Consider the following 14,290-nt stretch of genomic DNA (forward strand, 5'->3'; position numbering starts at 1 on the left):
GTGTGTGTGTGTGTGTGTGTGTGTGTGTGTGTGTGTGTGTGTGTGTGTGTGTGTGTGTGTGTGTGTGTGTGTGTGCGTGTGCGTGTGCGTGTGCGTGTGTGTGTGTGTGTCTCCTATGTGTGTGTGTGTGTGTGTGTGTGTGTGTGTGTGTGTGTCCTGGTGGTAGATTGTGCCTGCGTATGGGTGGGTGGGGGGTTCAAATGACAACTTATATGGCAATCAAGACCATAATAGAGACTGCTAAAAAGACAGGGTGTAAGAATTATTCTACACGCACATATTTACACTCACACACGTTGTGTGTTTGCATATGTATGTAAATAAATACAATTATATTGTAATGATATTATACAAGCCACTTATCTAAGTATGTTAAAACAAACCACTAACCACACAAATGTTTTGTTGTTTGTGTGCTCTGGCTTTTTTCATTCATTTTGACAAGGCCCTTTGGAAAGCAGCACATTTGTGTCCTTTGTCTTGCTGTGGATAATTTATGGATCCTTTGGGACTACTCCTTTACAAGGAGAAAAAAATGCTCAATTTTCTTTTTTCTTTTTTTCTTTTCTTTTGCAATATATAATATGAAGCTGTTGGTAAATGCATGGACAGAAAATAACTTTTTTTTTTTACCAGTCAGTTTAGGCACTTGTTGGCCTTGAGCGAACTCGACCAATGTTCAGGGAATAACTTAAACCACTAGAACTATTTGGACAAAAGTGAGTGAAAAATAGTGCAAATCCAAATGAAATTGGATATGACAGTGGCCTTGTTATTATTGCTGACATCATTGCAGCAGGTGATCACATGACCAGCAGACAGTCCGCATACGACTCCGATAGCCATCGGTAGTAAGTTAGTATACCGTACATACAATTTGCTGTGGCTCCGCAGAGCCTAAATCTACGTATTTCTTTATTTTATTTTCTGTTTTTTACTTTAAGGTTTTAAAGAAAACTGTGGAGAACTGGAGGAATGTAGCCCCCTACCATTTCACATCCTTCCTGTTCAGCAGCCACAGTTTGATTGAGCCATATTCAACATGGAGACATGCACCACATACAGTAGTAGCCTAGGTATTGCAGTGGTCAGTCCAAACAGCGAGGGGCAGCTGAGACGGAAATCTAACTTGACATGTCTGCAAAGTTGCTCAAGTGAAGACGAATGCTTAAGCCTCATAACTAACATAAATATATTTTATAAGACTAATATTTCCATAATGTGTGGCTCAAATAGTTTGATGTCTAAATCCAAACATTGGGCTTTTGAAAACAAATGTGCCGTCTTCTTCCAGAAGTCAGTGAAGTTGTAATAGGTGAGCCGATATGCTTTTTAATATTATATTTGTTGCCTGCCACACAAGCAGTTAACACAAACGCAGCATATTGAATCCTGCCATACAACTACAAGCGACAATTCAACACATGACTGTTCAGTCAAAGGAGAGATGAGTTTATACTTTTCCTGAGAAATGCCTCTAGTGTACACACACAAACGACAACAGACAACAATATTTAATTGTGTTTCTCGGCACCTAGTTGCTGGGAACATTCTGTTAAATGCTATAAGATATAGGACCTTTTTTATGCCTTGTTTTAGATGGGTGTGAATTAACTACTGAGTGAGGGACCCAGCTTTGTATTATATAGCGCCATTCACGCACTGAAGCCCCAAAGCCCTTTAAAGTATTTAAAGATCTGTATTTATGGATATATACAGTGCAGTGCAGAATCTTTTTGTAAATAGCAAAGGTTTATTCTCCTGTGGTATAGAGACAAGAGTGAGGCACATGTTCAAATCTCACAGGCAATTGAAAACAGAAATTGGTAGCAATAACAACGTTGGAGCAAGACACTTCATTCTGGGGAAATTAGCAAGCTAGTGGTGTATTACTATTGATGCATTGGCTACACCGCAGCTGCCTGCCACCTTGTACGCTTGTAAGAGATTGTAATCATCAATGAGTGAAACTCGAGCGCCAATGCCAGTAGATACAGCGCCATGCCAAAACGTCCTTAAAAAGTGGCTTTGACCGCAATTACTTTACAGACAGTTTTGTCTGAGTCTTTAAATATGATTATCACAAGATTTCTAGTTGAAATTGAACCACCATCCTTGACAGCGGAATCATGCTTCAGGAAGAGAGCCTGGCGTGGGTTATTTGTCCTGAGGAGATGAATTCCAAGCATTTTGATATGAGGAGGCATGCCAAATAAAGACTGGTCAAAACATATACATAGAACTTTGCACGCTACATGGAAACCATAATAGCTATGCTCCTTCCCGCAGCTTTTGGTGTGTGTATTCTCCACACACTCCTTGGCCTGGTTCTCTACTATTGAATGGGATTCAAAATGGTAAACAGGCATGACAGGAATACCAGATGCACACAGAGTGCATTTGACAGGAATACCAGATGCACACAGAGTGCATTTTTTGTGTGTTTGTTTATAGATTGTACATAGGCCTAAGGTTTCTCAAGAGAAAGATGATGCAGCAGTCGGTCCTAGATGTTGCTGTCACAGTCCTCCATATTTTCAAATCCATAACTCTGCACTGTTTAGTTGTCAGTGGATCATGTACAAAATTCTATTTTGTAGAAAAAAATAAAAGATAAATTATTTTTTAAATATATTATGAGCATGTGTTTAGTGTAAATAACGTCAAAGTCTAAACTGATTTTATATCCTGTATTTTTTACTCTGTTTTTCTTTTGGCTTGTATGGGTGTTTGTTTCTTTTGGGGTGGAGGCTTCAAGAAGCAGTGTATACTTTGAACATGTTTCCACATGTTTTCCAATGTTCTTCGACATGTTTTCACGTAGATGTCTCAAACATTTGCCGTTATCTAAGCACAAAACAAATCCTAACAAATTCAGTCTGAAAATCAACTTTTACTGTCCCATTATTTCACACAGCTTACATAAGACATTTCTGGAGGTATTCAAACAAAATCACGAGCATCAATAGTATTTTTGTAGGACTTAATGTTAGTATGATCTAATATTTTGTCAGTTATTCCCATCTATAAAGGTATGAACTGACATTTTTAATATAATTTTTAACACTTTAACATCGTGGTTACATGAACCAAATTCCTGTACCTAGATTGCATCAAATGGTCAATATTGAGTGGTTTATGCTCACCTTACATGTTACACGTACATTTTGTCAGGATTTGTGCTGTGCTTGTAAAAAGATTAAAAAAAAAAGATTAAAAAAAAACACCAACCATGTATTGCCCTTTGTGATGATACTACACCAACAAAGCTTTGTCCATTGTTCACTTATTCATGTCTTATGGGAACCCTAAATTATTTTCCTCTACCTCATGTGTATAGCTTGTAGGTATAAACAGATCACAAATGACTGGTAAGAATGTATTTAAGTTATTTAACATCTTTGTATAACAAAGGCGAAAAAAATCTGAAATAATAAATGAATTTTTAAATTATTTCACGTGTGGGTTTCATTCTTCAGTCAGTGGTGCTTTGACCATTTACAGGACGTCATATCTGGAAGTCATTATTTCCACTCAAATAATAATCATATTATACATCCTACTACTATAATCGGAGAGCTGTCTGTTTGTTTGTTTGTCCGGAGAGCTGTCTGTCTGTCTGTCTGTCTGTCTGTCTGTCTTTCTGTCTGCCTGTCTGTCTGTCTGTCTGCCTGTCTGTCTCTCTGTCTGTCTGTCTGTCTCTCTGTCTGTCTGTCTGTGTCTGTCTGTCTGACTGTCTGTCTGGCTGTCTGTCTGTCTGTCTGTCTGTCTGTCTGTCTGTCTGCCTGTCTGTCTGTCTGTCTGTCTGTCTGTCTGTCCGGAGTTGTAGTAATAGTTTGATGCAATACAAAGTTCTTCCTAAATGAGTAGTGGGTGTAGCAAATGTCAAGCTTTAACAAATACATTTAAGAGTGGAGGATCAGCTCGCTGTGAGCCACACTCAGACGACCAAACTTTGCCTTTTGGAAATGTTGAAATGTGGAAGTGGCTGCCAAGAGAGCTAATATCCACCACACGTATGTGACCTCGGTGTAATTAGCACGAGATAGGCTCTCCCTTTACGGCACGCCTGCAGCTGGAGACAGAAAATCAGCACACACTTCTTGGAATAGATTTTCTGCCCTGCCATAGCAGCTAATTGATTTGAATGTGGATTATACAGGATGTCAACTATGTGGACTCCGCTTTTGGTTGTCATTCACACATTTCTGTCCACCAGCTGAAATAAATTCAGCGAGAGAGAGAGAGAGAGAGAGAGAGAGAGAGAGAGAGAGAGAGAGAGAGAGAGAAATCTTCCTAAATAAACTGCCAGCAGCAGGAAGGCTTGTGACTGTAAGGTTGCCGGTTTGAATCCCTGGACTGGCGTGGGAAAATGTGGAGGAGGGAGTTGCAGAAGGACTGCCAGCCACGTTTGGGCACACCAGATTGGATGCACTGTTTTTCATGATCTCAAAGCAATTCTGGTCTGAAGGCGTCTGCTTAAAGTCAAAGAAATCTACACAGATTGCAATTTATGGATTCTTATTTGGAAAAACAAAAAAAATGAAAAATGTAACAACTGGAATGTGTGTTTGTATGCTGAAACTTTGCTCAATAAACATAAAGTAAAAAAAAAAACTTAGACAAAGATATGAAGTTGATGCCTAGTGTATGAATTTCTTTCCAAAGATTTTGCCTTTTCATCAAGGCAAAGGACGGCTACTAGTCTACAATATATCAATTTACTAGTATCTCACACGCTGCACGCTCTTGATTTCTAGGGTGGAGACTGGAGGCAAAGTTCAGTCAGACACTTAACTTTGGCTCATTTGAGCTTGATCCAGGGTTCCTACACATCATCCATTTCAAAATTCCGTACTTTTCCAGACTCAAATTTCCAGAATTCTCTGTCAGATCATATTTGACATCTGAGTACACAAGGGTGTCACTTTGTGTTGAAAGGTGGTGGGGACATGTCCCCATTGTAAATGACACCTATGGCCACACCACAATTTGGAGGTTGTGGGCTTGAGCCTCAGTGAAAGCTTGGACTTCTCTAGTGAAGACACCTTGTGAGACTTATGGCTCATTTCCACCACATATAACAGCACAGTACAGCTCTACTCAATCTGGTATTACTCACCTCTACTTGATATAGACTCTGTTTCCATAGCAAGTTTACTTGCCTCCGCCCACACCTGGTCGTCATAGCGACCGCATATCTGCCCTCCGCCCATAGCCGAAGTAGGCTATAAGTATAACGTTAAAATTAAATCCATACACGGAACTTTTAAACTGATTATGAAATACTGGTGCCTCTAAATGACCTACAGTGTACATGGGCAAATGTGACAATCGACTAGGAGAATGGATATCACTTTGTTGTTACTCAAACTCACATGCATGCACTGCGCGGGGACGGGAGAGGCGCTACGGGGAGAACCCCAGGGGCAACTCAACAGGCAAGACCGTGGCTTCGCCTGCGGCCTAGCGGAGCCAACTACAAAGGGCTTCCCGAGGAGCGGACATTTTTCTCTCTCAAAACAATTGAAAACCACCGCATGTTAAAGCTGAGCAAGGAGATCGATTTTATTTCAACAGCGCCGAAGGCAGCAACACAAAATAAATAACTTCTGGAAATAACAGAAGAGAAGGTAAGCCCCACTAAACTGGTATCCAGCATTGACAGTAGATGCCTACAGTAAACGCGATTCTGCCTGACCAATCAGTCGTCTGCAGTGTTTTCACGTCACCGTATGGTACCGGGTCCACAGCCCTAGAACCTCAACAGTGCAGGGACCAAAAACAGCACGGCTCAACCCCGACTCAACCCGGGCTGTCCACGTTTTTGATCGGTGGAATGAGACAAAAAAGCAAGACGAGCTGTGCGGGGCCGCGTTGATACCAGCGGTGGAAATGGGCCATCAGTGGCTCACAGAGTTTGGACAGCTGCGTGCCAGTTTTGAGGTCATGGGTTCAAGCCTGAGTCAGTTAAAGGTTTATGAAAAACTGAACAGTTCTGAGAAAACCTGTCTTAACAAGTGTGACCCAGTGGCTTGTGGGTTCGAGGCTCAGTCAGTTTTGAGGTTCTGGGTTTGAGACTCAGTTTTGAATGGAGACAGCCATAGGAAAGAGTGAAATGCGCTGAGAAAAACCTGTCTTAAGAAGTGTGACCCAGTGGCTCAGAGAGTTTCATTGCTGCCCAAGAGTATTGAGGTTGTGGGTTCAAGTCTCAGTCATTTCTGAGCTCGTGTGTTCGAGCCTTCGTCAGTTTTGAACAGCTAGAGGAAAAGAGAGAAAAGCGCTCAAAGAGCTTTGAGTGTGACGCGATGGAGTTGTCAACCACATAGAGCCACATAGAGACGGGGACCAGCGGGTGGCTGGTTCAATTCCCACTCAACCACCACTACCAGGAGCCAAGGGTGGGGCCTCGTCTACCCCCGACCTCCACAGAGATATGAGCAGTTTTACAGACATTGAAAGAGTAAAAACCACCTTCTTCGGCATATTACCTTTCGTGTCGGCAATAATGACGCCGAGGGGTGACAATCCGGGTTGGGAATACAGCTAATGTTGATTATGTAACTAACTTAAATTTTAGTTTTAAAATCCAACTGTTAACATGTATGTTACATTCTGATGGCATGATAAAACACTTACTTGTATCAATCAATTTTCAATGTATTTTCTATAAATTAATAATTTTATTATTTAGAAAAATGAATAGTCAGATAGTCACAATAAGCAATAGTCTGGAAACAAAGATTTTTCCATACTCTCTTTTCCTTTTTCCATACTTTTCCAGACCTGGAAAATATTAAAATCAAATTCCATACTTCTCCATACTTGCGTAGGAAATCTGTTGATCTGCCTGGTCTTGCTGCCTGACCTCAGCAGGTTTTCTGGCTCTTGAAGCCTGCTTTCTCTTCTTCTTCTAATGGCTTTCAGCCGGACTGGATGCCTTGTGGCACATTGCTGCCTCTCACAGTTGAATGGTCTCACTCTAGAAGACCATGGTTGTTCTTCTTCTTTCAAGTTTCTCACACCTCCTCAATCTTGGTTGTTGCGCCTCGTCTCATGTTCGTTGCTCCGCTCCTCATCCCTCCTAAGCAACGCGCCTTCACCTTCGTGAAGGGGTCCTCCGTGACTGATGAGGTTCATGACATCACTGATGATGTCACAATGAAAATGTAACCAAAATGTAGACATCAATCAATCAATCAATCAATCAATCAATCAAAGTTTATTTAGAGTGCAAAATCACACCGAGGTGTCTCAGTACACTTCACAATAACAACAGAACAATAAAATCAGGTAAGACAATACACAGAGAAATATTACACAGTATAATCATCATCAAATATAGTATCTATCTCAGTAAAGTGACATATCAAGTAACAATAATCATAGCAAATATAACAATAATCATAGCAAATATAACATTCAATAAAGTGCTATTGTAAGTCATATGACTGTGCAAATAAGTGTGTTTTGAGCCTGGATTTAAAAACTTCGACTGATGTCGCTTGCCTAACACTGGGTGGAAGCTTGTTCCAGAGGTAGGGTGCCCTGTAGGAAAAAGCTCTACTGCCAGCTGACTTTTTCTTGATTAAAGGGACAGTAAGAAGGCCTGTATTTTGGGAACGGAGGGAGCGTGAGGGGATGTACGGGATGATGAGATCTGAGAGATATGAAGGGGCAAGCCCGTGGAGGGATTTGAACGCTAGCTGATGACATCATCATTGATGTCACAATGAAAACGTGACAGACTGCAAATCGTGACTAACACCGCCCACCATTTGATTTATGACATCACACATGATGTCACAATGATGAGTACAGGGATTTATGACATCACTGATGATGTCACAATGGAAGCGCATGCACAGTTGGGGAATCGTTTAACCCTCCAAATAGTAGACTATAGTAGAGAAAGAGTTATGACATCACTGATTATGTCGCTATTTGATTTATGAGTAGAGAGGCAGACACACAGACAAAAGAATGAATAAAATAATATTTATTACAATAAAGTGAATGATGCATTACAGAAAGAATGATGAGAATAAGGTATTGTTATTAGTCTTTGGCGGTTAGACACCGCAGGGAGATCTTGAGAGAGCTGCATCAGCCCAGAGCAGCATCCAGATATATCCCCCTGTGGAGTCTACTGTACAGTAGATTGGTGGTGCTGGTGATCTCCTTCTGAGACTCATCATGATGAGACTCTTCCGACTGAAGAATCTGATAGGTCTGCGATGACCGGAGAGGGGGAGGAGGAGGGTGCGAGACTGACAGCAGCGGTGTTGAGAGGCTGAATGAGACAGAAAAAACATATTTAAGGAAACCTTAAAGGCTCCAAGCGATTGCCTTACGATGGGGGTGAGAAGCAATGTGATAAGCTTACACTGGAGGTGTGTGGGGTGAGAGGTGATGTGAGCAGTGATGTGACACTATGCTATTGGTTAAAAGAGACTAGGCGGCAAGCAGCTGATTATTCAATTGAAGCCCGGAAATTGACAGCTTATTATGAGCTTATGAGTAGATTGAAGGGTGAAGATATAAGAAGTGAATTAAGGAAGTGTAAAATGCATATTATAGTCTTCCTGACTGAACTTACGTTAGAACTACATTTGTGTTATTTCATAGTTTTGATGTCTTTACTATTATTCAATGTGGAAAATAGGAAATAAATAAATAAATAAATAAATAAATAAATAAATAAATAAATAAATAAATAAAAAAAGGAAGGAAGAAAGAAAGAAAAAAAGAAAAAAGAAAAGAAAAAAGGAGTGTAGCTACTGGAGAGGAGGTTCACATGTTCTCATCAGATAAGTGTAGTGATAGAGCTTGTCTATAAAGGCATACCTTCCCAGCTGTGGCGTGAGATCAGTGATCGGCTCCCTCTGCCTGCTCTGTCGTCAGACATCGTGGAGTGAGATCAGTGATCGGCTCCCTCTGCCTGCTCTGTCGTCAGACATCGTGGAGTGAGATCAGTGATCGGCTCCCTCTGCCTGCTCTGTCGTCAGACATCGTGGTTGAGGTAAGTGTTTATGAGAATCTGATACAGACCCCTGTTGGATTTTCACAGTTTCAGAGAGGATCGCCCTCAGTTTGCTATGACATTTCATATTGATTTAGTGTAAACTGATTATCAAGGCCTCTGTCATATTATACTACACATGACATTGGCCATGGTGCCTTCTTACCACTATGTCAAACACAGTTATTATGAAACTCATTAGCGTCAGATATAGATATACACTTTTTTTTTTTTTTTTACACTGTTTGGACATATGTGCCAGAGCTCACAGAATCTCCCCCTGTTGAAAGTGCTATTATTTCAACAAGCTCTGTCTATTCCCTCACCAGATGAGTGAAGAATTAGGGAATTTTCTCTCTCAACAACCTTGCAAAAATCTTGTGGCCTCTTCGTCCAAGCCTTGAAGCCTGACTAATCCGAGAGAAAGGGGCCATGGCTGCGAATAAGAACCTCACATCCGGTTTGCGAAAACAAAACACAATTAAGGCGTGTATCTGTTCTAATACCTAAAACATCAGTGGAAAAGCCCATGATATCCTTGACACGTGTACCTAAATTAGCAGCGCTGGAGCAGCACCCTCATGGTGTTAGCTATTCCTCCCCTGGGTCCTGCCTGCTTTGCTCGGAGAAGCAGAGAGGCCTGAATATATACCCCGGCCCGCTGGACTCCTCCTAACATCCTGCCCTGTACCAGCCTCTAATATGAGCCCTAACTTTGCGGTGTGTTGTAATCCGACAACGTTTTGACAGCTGTTACCATGAAGGAAGTGGGTGCAACTAGAGCACAGACCGAAAAAGGTAAAAAAAAAAAAAAAAAAAAAAAAATCGAGCAAGCTTTGACCACCACCCAACCCCCCATTCCCTCTCCCATCCTCTTGGTCTGCTTGGAGGCAGTCGAGCAGAGAGAGAGAGAGAAAGTGGATAGTGAGATAATTCTCTGAAACCTTGAACTGCTGAAAGTGGCAGAGAGAGGATTGTTATTCCAGCATCACCCCCACTGCACAGGATGTATGGGTGCTGCCGTGCGGAGGATTTGCTGAGGAGTGTTGATTGTGGTTTAGTTGTGTTGGATGGATGAAACGTGCAGCCGCAGATGCAGAGCCATGTAGGGAGGGGGGAAGAAAGACAGTGGTGATAGAAAAAAAACAACATAGACTGACCTGCCTCTTCAATGAATGCTTAAGCCCATGGGCGTAGGTTTTGTTTGAACATGGGGGGGGGGGGGAGGGGGTATGGTCTGTGGGTCCTCCCACAGGAAATTTTGGACATCAAACACTTCATTTCCTGAAATCTGTTGATTTCTTTATGCACCAATTTGTGCCGTTTCTGCATGGTGGATTTTCTTTTTTAATGTAAAGGAAAAGGCAAGATTCAGGCACCAGGTGACAATTCGAAATATAACGGAATTGATTGCAGTAAGGCTCTCATGCATTCTGTGTTGCTGCCTCAATGACTCATGTTTTATGGGGGGGGGGGGGGGGGGGCATGTTCTAAATATTGAGGGGGACGTATCCCCTACACCCCCCCCCCTCCCGAAATCTACACCGATGCTTAAGCCCCCCAATGAATCTGTAATTGTGGAGAGAAGTTGAAAACAACAACCAGTGTCCAAAAGAAATGTAGAAACAGAAGCGAGATCAAGGGGAAGCAGCTCAAATGCGAGCTCATGGTGGGGAAACATATGTGCCGAGCGCTATGAAAACACCTTAGCTCATAGCTCAGGTCTATGGAACTCGTGGATTTATGATTTTTTTTCTCAGCACTTTGGGAAAAAGCAAGTTCCTCTCTGGAAAGTGTGATAGGGGTCTGAAGGGTACTGCATGTGCCTTCCTTCGCCTTCTTCCTGTGCCCTGCCCAATAGCGTACCCTGTTTAGAACTGTTTTTGATTGTTGTTAAGTACCTGTCAAGGTTCCCACTTGTCTCTCCTGCCTGGAAAAACATGTGAGCTCAGAATCTCTCAAAAACAGCAGCAAAATAAGAAAATGCTGCACGTTAAAGGAAGAAATACTTAGGTATCTGGCGGGAGCAAAAGGTATCTGCTGGACCAGGATCATGTTGTGTGAATCAGCAAACAATCTGCCAGTCAAGTTGATTGAAGAGATTATTAGTGATATACAGTAGACATGTTTCACTTTATATACCCCCGGCCGGCGGTCACCCAGGTATTAATTCAATAAACACTTCAGTTAATGTTACAGGACAAGCTATCAGCTCTTCAGTTAATGTTACAGTTAATGTTACAGGACACGCTATCAGCTCTTCAGTTAATGTTACAGGACAAGCTATCAGCTCTTCAGTTAATGTTACAGTTAATGTTACAGGACAAGCTATCAGCTCTTCAGTTAATGTTACAGCTAATGTTACAGGACACGCTATCAGCTCTTCAGTTAATGTTACAGCTAATGTTACAGGACAAGCTATCAGCTCTTCAGTTAATGTTACAGTTAATGTTACAGGACAAGCTATCAGCTCTTCAGTTAATGTTACAGTTAATGTTACAGGACAAGCTATCAGCTCTTCAATTAATGTTACAGTTAATGTTACAGGACAAGCTATCAGCTCTTCAGTTAATGTTACAGTTAATGTTAGAGGACAAGCTACATGTATCAGCTGTTCTGTTAATGTTACAGTTAATGTTACAGGACAAGCTATCAGCTCTTCAGTTAATGTTACAGTTAATGTTAGAGGACAAGCTATCAGCTCTTCAGTTAATGTTACAGGACAAGCTATCAGCTCTTCAGTTAATGTTACAGGACAAGCTATCAGCTCTTCAGTTAATGTTACAGGACAAGCTATCAGCTCTTCAGTTAATGTTACAGGACAAGCTATCAGCTCTTCAGTTAATGTTACAGGACAAGCTATCAGCTCTTCAGTTAATGTTACAGTTAATGTTACAGGACAAGCTATCAGCTCTTCAGTTAATGTTACAGGACAAGCTATCAGCTCTTCAGTTAATGTTACAGGAAAAGCTATCAGCTCTTCAGTTAATGTTACAGTTAATGTTACAGGACAAGCTATCAGCTCTTCAGTTAATGTTAGAGGAAAAGCTATCAGCTCTTCAGTTAATGTTACACTTCATGTTACAGGACAAGCCATCAGCTCTTCAGTTAATGTTACAGGATAAGCTATCAGCTCTTCAGTTAATGTTACAGTTAATGTTACAGGACAAGCTATCAGCTCTTCAGTTAATGTTACAGTTAATGTTACAGGACAAGCTATCAGCTCTTTCTGCTCAAATGCTTAAGCACCAGGCGCAGCAATCAAGTGTAATATATCTTAAATATGTTTTGTGATACCACGCAGGATGTGCACTGTAAAAACTATCAGTGTTTTCCCTTGGAAGTGGACTGGCTTCGGTACTGGAGGTCTGTGTGCACTTGGTTTTTTCCATGACTAAGGGAGAACACTCATAGAGGCACGTCTGAGGCCTCCCCACAAGATGCGCTGGGTAATGATGATAACTGGGTCGGGAGGTTTTCAACACTTGTTCACAACCATAAAACTGTCAGCTTCACATGACAAAGCTCATTTATCAGAAGCCCTCCTCTTTTATTACACTTCCACTCCTACCCCCGAATCCAAACGAATAAATTCAATACCGAACATAAATTGCCCCCCCCCCCCAAAAAAAATTTGAACGGGCTTTGAGTCGGACATTCTTCGTCCGGAAAAATAGAATAATAAATAAACAAATTATTCTATAAATAATAACGGAGCATGTGTTTCTTTCATTGGCAAACATAGTTGGAGAGCGAGGAAAGCCCTGGAGATCCCATCGTGGGGGTTTCTAAGGGGATGGGATAAACATAGATCTGTGTAGACGCCTGGCTTTTTTGGCAAAGCCCGCTGTGTTTGCAATTGCACCGGGGGAATTGGAGCGCTTGCCAGGAGAGGTGCAGGGTTAGAAACATTTCATTCTCGAGGAAATTCCTCCTATTACTCCATTATTCATCAGAATCTCTGAGGAGATGGATGCTCTAACTGCTCTAGCAGAGACTGTTTGGGAATAAAACGGTTCATCATGGTAGATATCCTGAGAGAGAGGGAGAGATCGAGAGAGAGAGTGTTGTTCTGATGTATAACCAGTAGGATATATGGGATGGACATATAGCTCCTCAGTCCATCAATTTACTTGGACAGTAAGTACTTTGGGAGGCCGTTGAATGGATATTCAATACCATAACTATATAGCATAAAAAAAAAGAAAAGTCAAGAGTAGACCGAGCATTTACAATTGTGAAACAGAAATTCCCTTCCACCAGGTCACCACCTGTTTTGTGCATCAGCCATGTATGAAATATTAACTAGTGGGACAAATTGTGGACTTTGTTTTCTCCCAAAATGCTGAAGTTATATAAGCGCATAAGGGAATGTTGCACGACTATGAATCGAATAGAAGGTGGAAGTTTCTATCAGCAGCAGCATTGACCTACGACCACTTGAGTTTGTGTGCGTGGGCGTGTGTGTAGTGATGTGGTGAAAGTAGTGGTGGTGGTGTCTGTGTGTGTGTGTGTGTGTGTGTGTGTGTGTGTGTGTGTGTGTGTGTAGGGGGGGGGGGGGGGGGTTTCAATAGCAGCCTGATGAAAGCAAGGGGGTTTAGAGAGATGGGCCATGAAGTTGCTGTCCGGCTCATGCAGTAAAGATTCCCCAGCTGTCCTGCGGATTAGCCCGTGTGCTTATGTGATTAGGATACACGGCACCGCGGCTCGGCCCGGCGCCTCTGACCCGGGGCTCTGCCCGGCGCCTCTGACCCGGGGAATGCAGAATGAGATGAGATGGAAGGAGAGGGATGGATGGGTGATGCTGCAGAGGGTCGGGCGACCCTGCACCCGCCCTAAGACCTGGGCTTGTCGAGTCCATGACGGGGCAAATTAAGCTGTTGCTACCATGCAGCTTCCAAAACATATACGAATTGGATTCCTGTGAGTAGATAGAGAGCTCATGTTTTGAAGAGCAGGGGAATGTTTTCTAATGAAGGGACAGAATTCGGCAGGGTTAATTATGATGATGATGATGATGATGATGATGATTTTTTTTTGTCAAGTTTTTGTGGGATTTTTTCCTCCCGTTTTCTGTCGTTGCTCCACCCCCTCTGTCAATCAGGGGAGAGTTGTAGACTAGCACATGCTTCCTTCGATACATGTGCAGTCGCCAGCCACTTCTTTTCACTTGACTTTCACTGGCAGAGGGTGTAGCGTGTGAGAGGATCACGCTATTTCCCCCAGTTCGCCTACCCCCAAACAGCCGCCTCGTTTGGGGGGGGGGGG

Source organism: Poromitra crassiceps (assembly GCF_964638095.1).
Source record: "Poromitra crassiceps genome assembly, chromosome: 17".
NCBI classification, from domain to species: Eukaryota; Metazoa; Chordata; class Actinopteri; order Beryciformes; family Melamphaidae; genus Poromitra; species Poromitra crassiceps.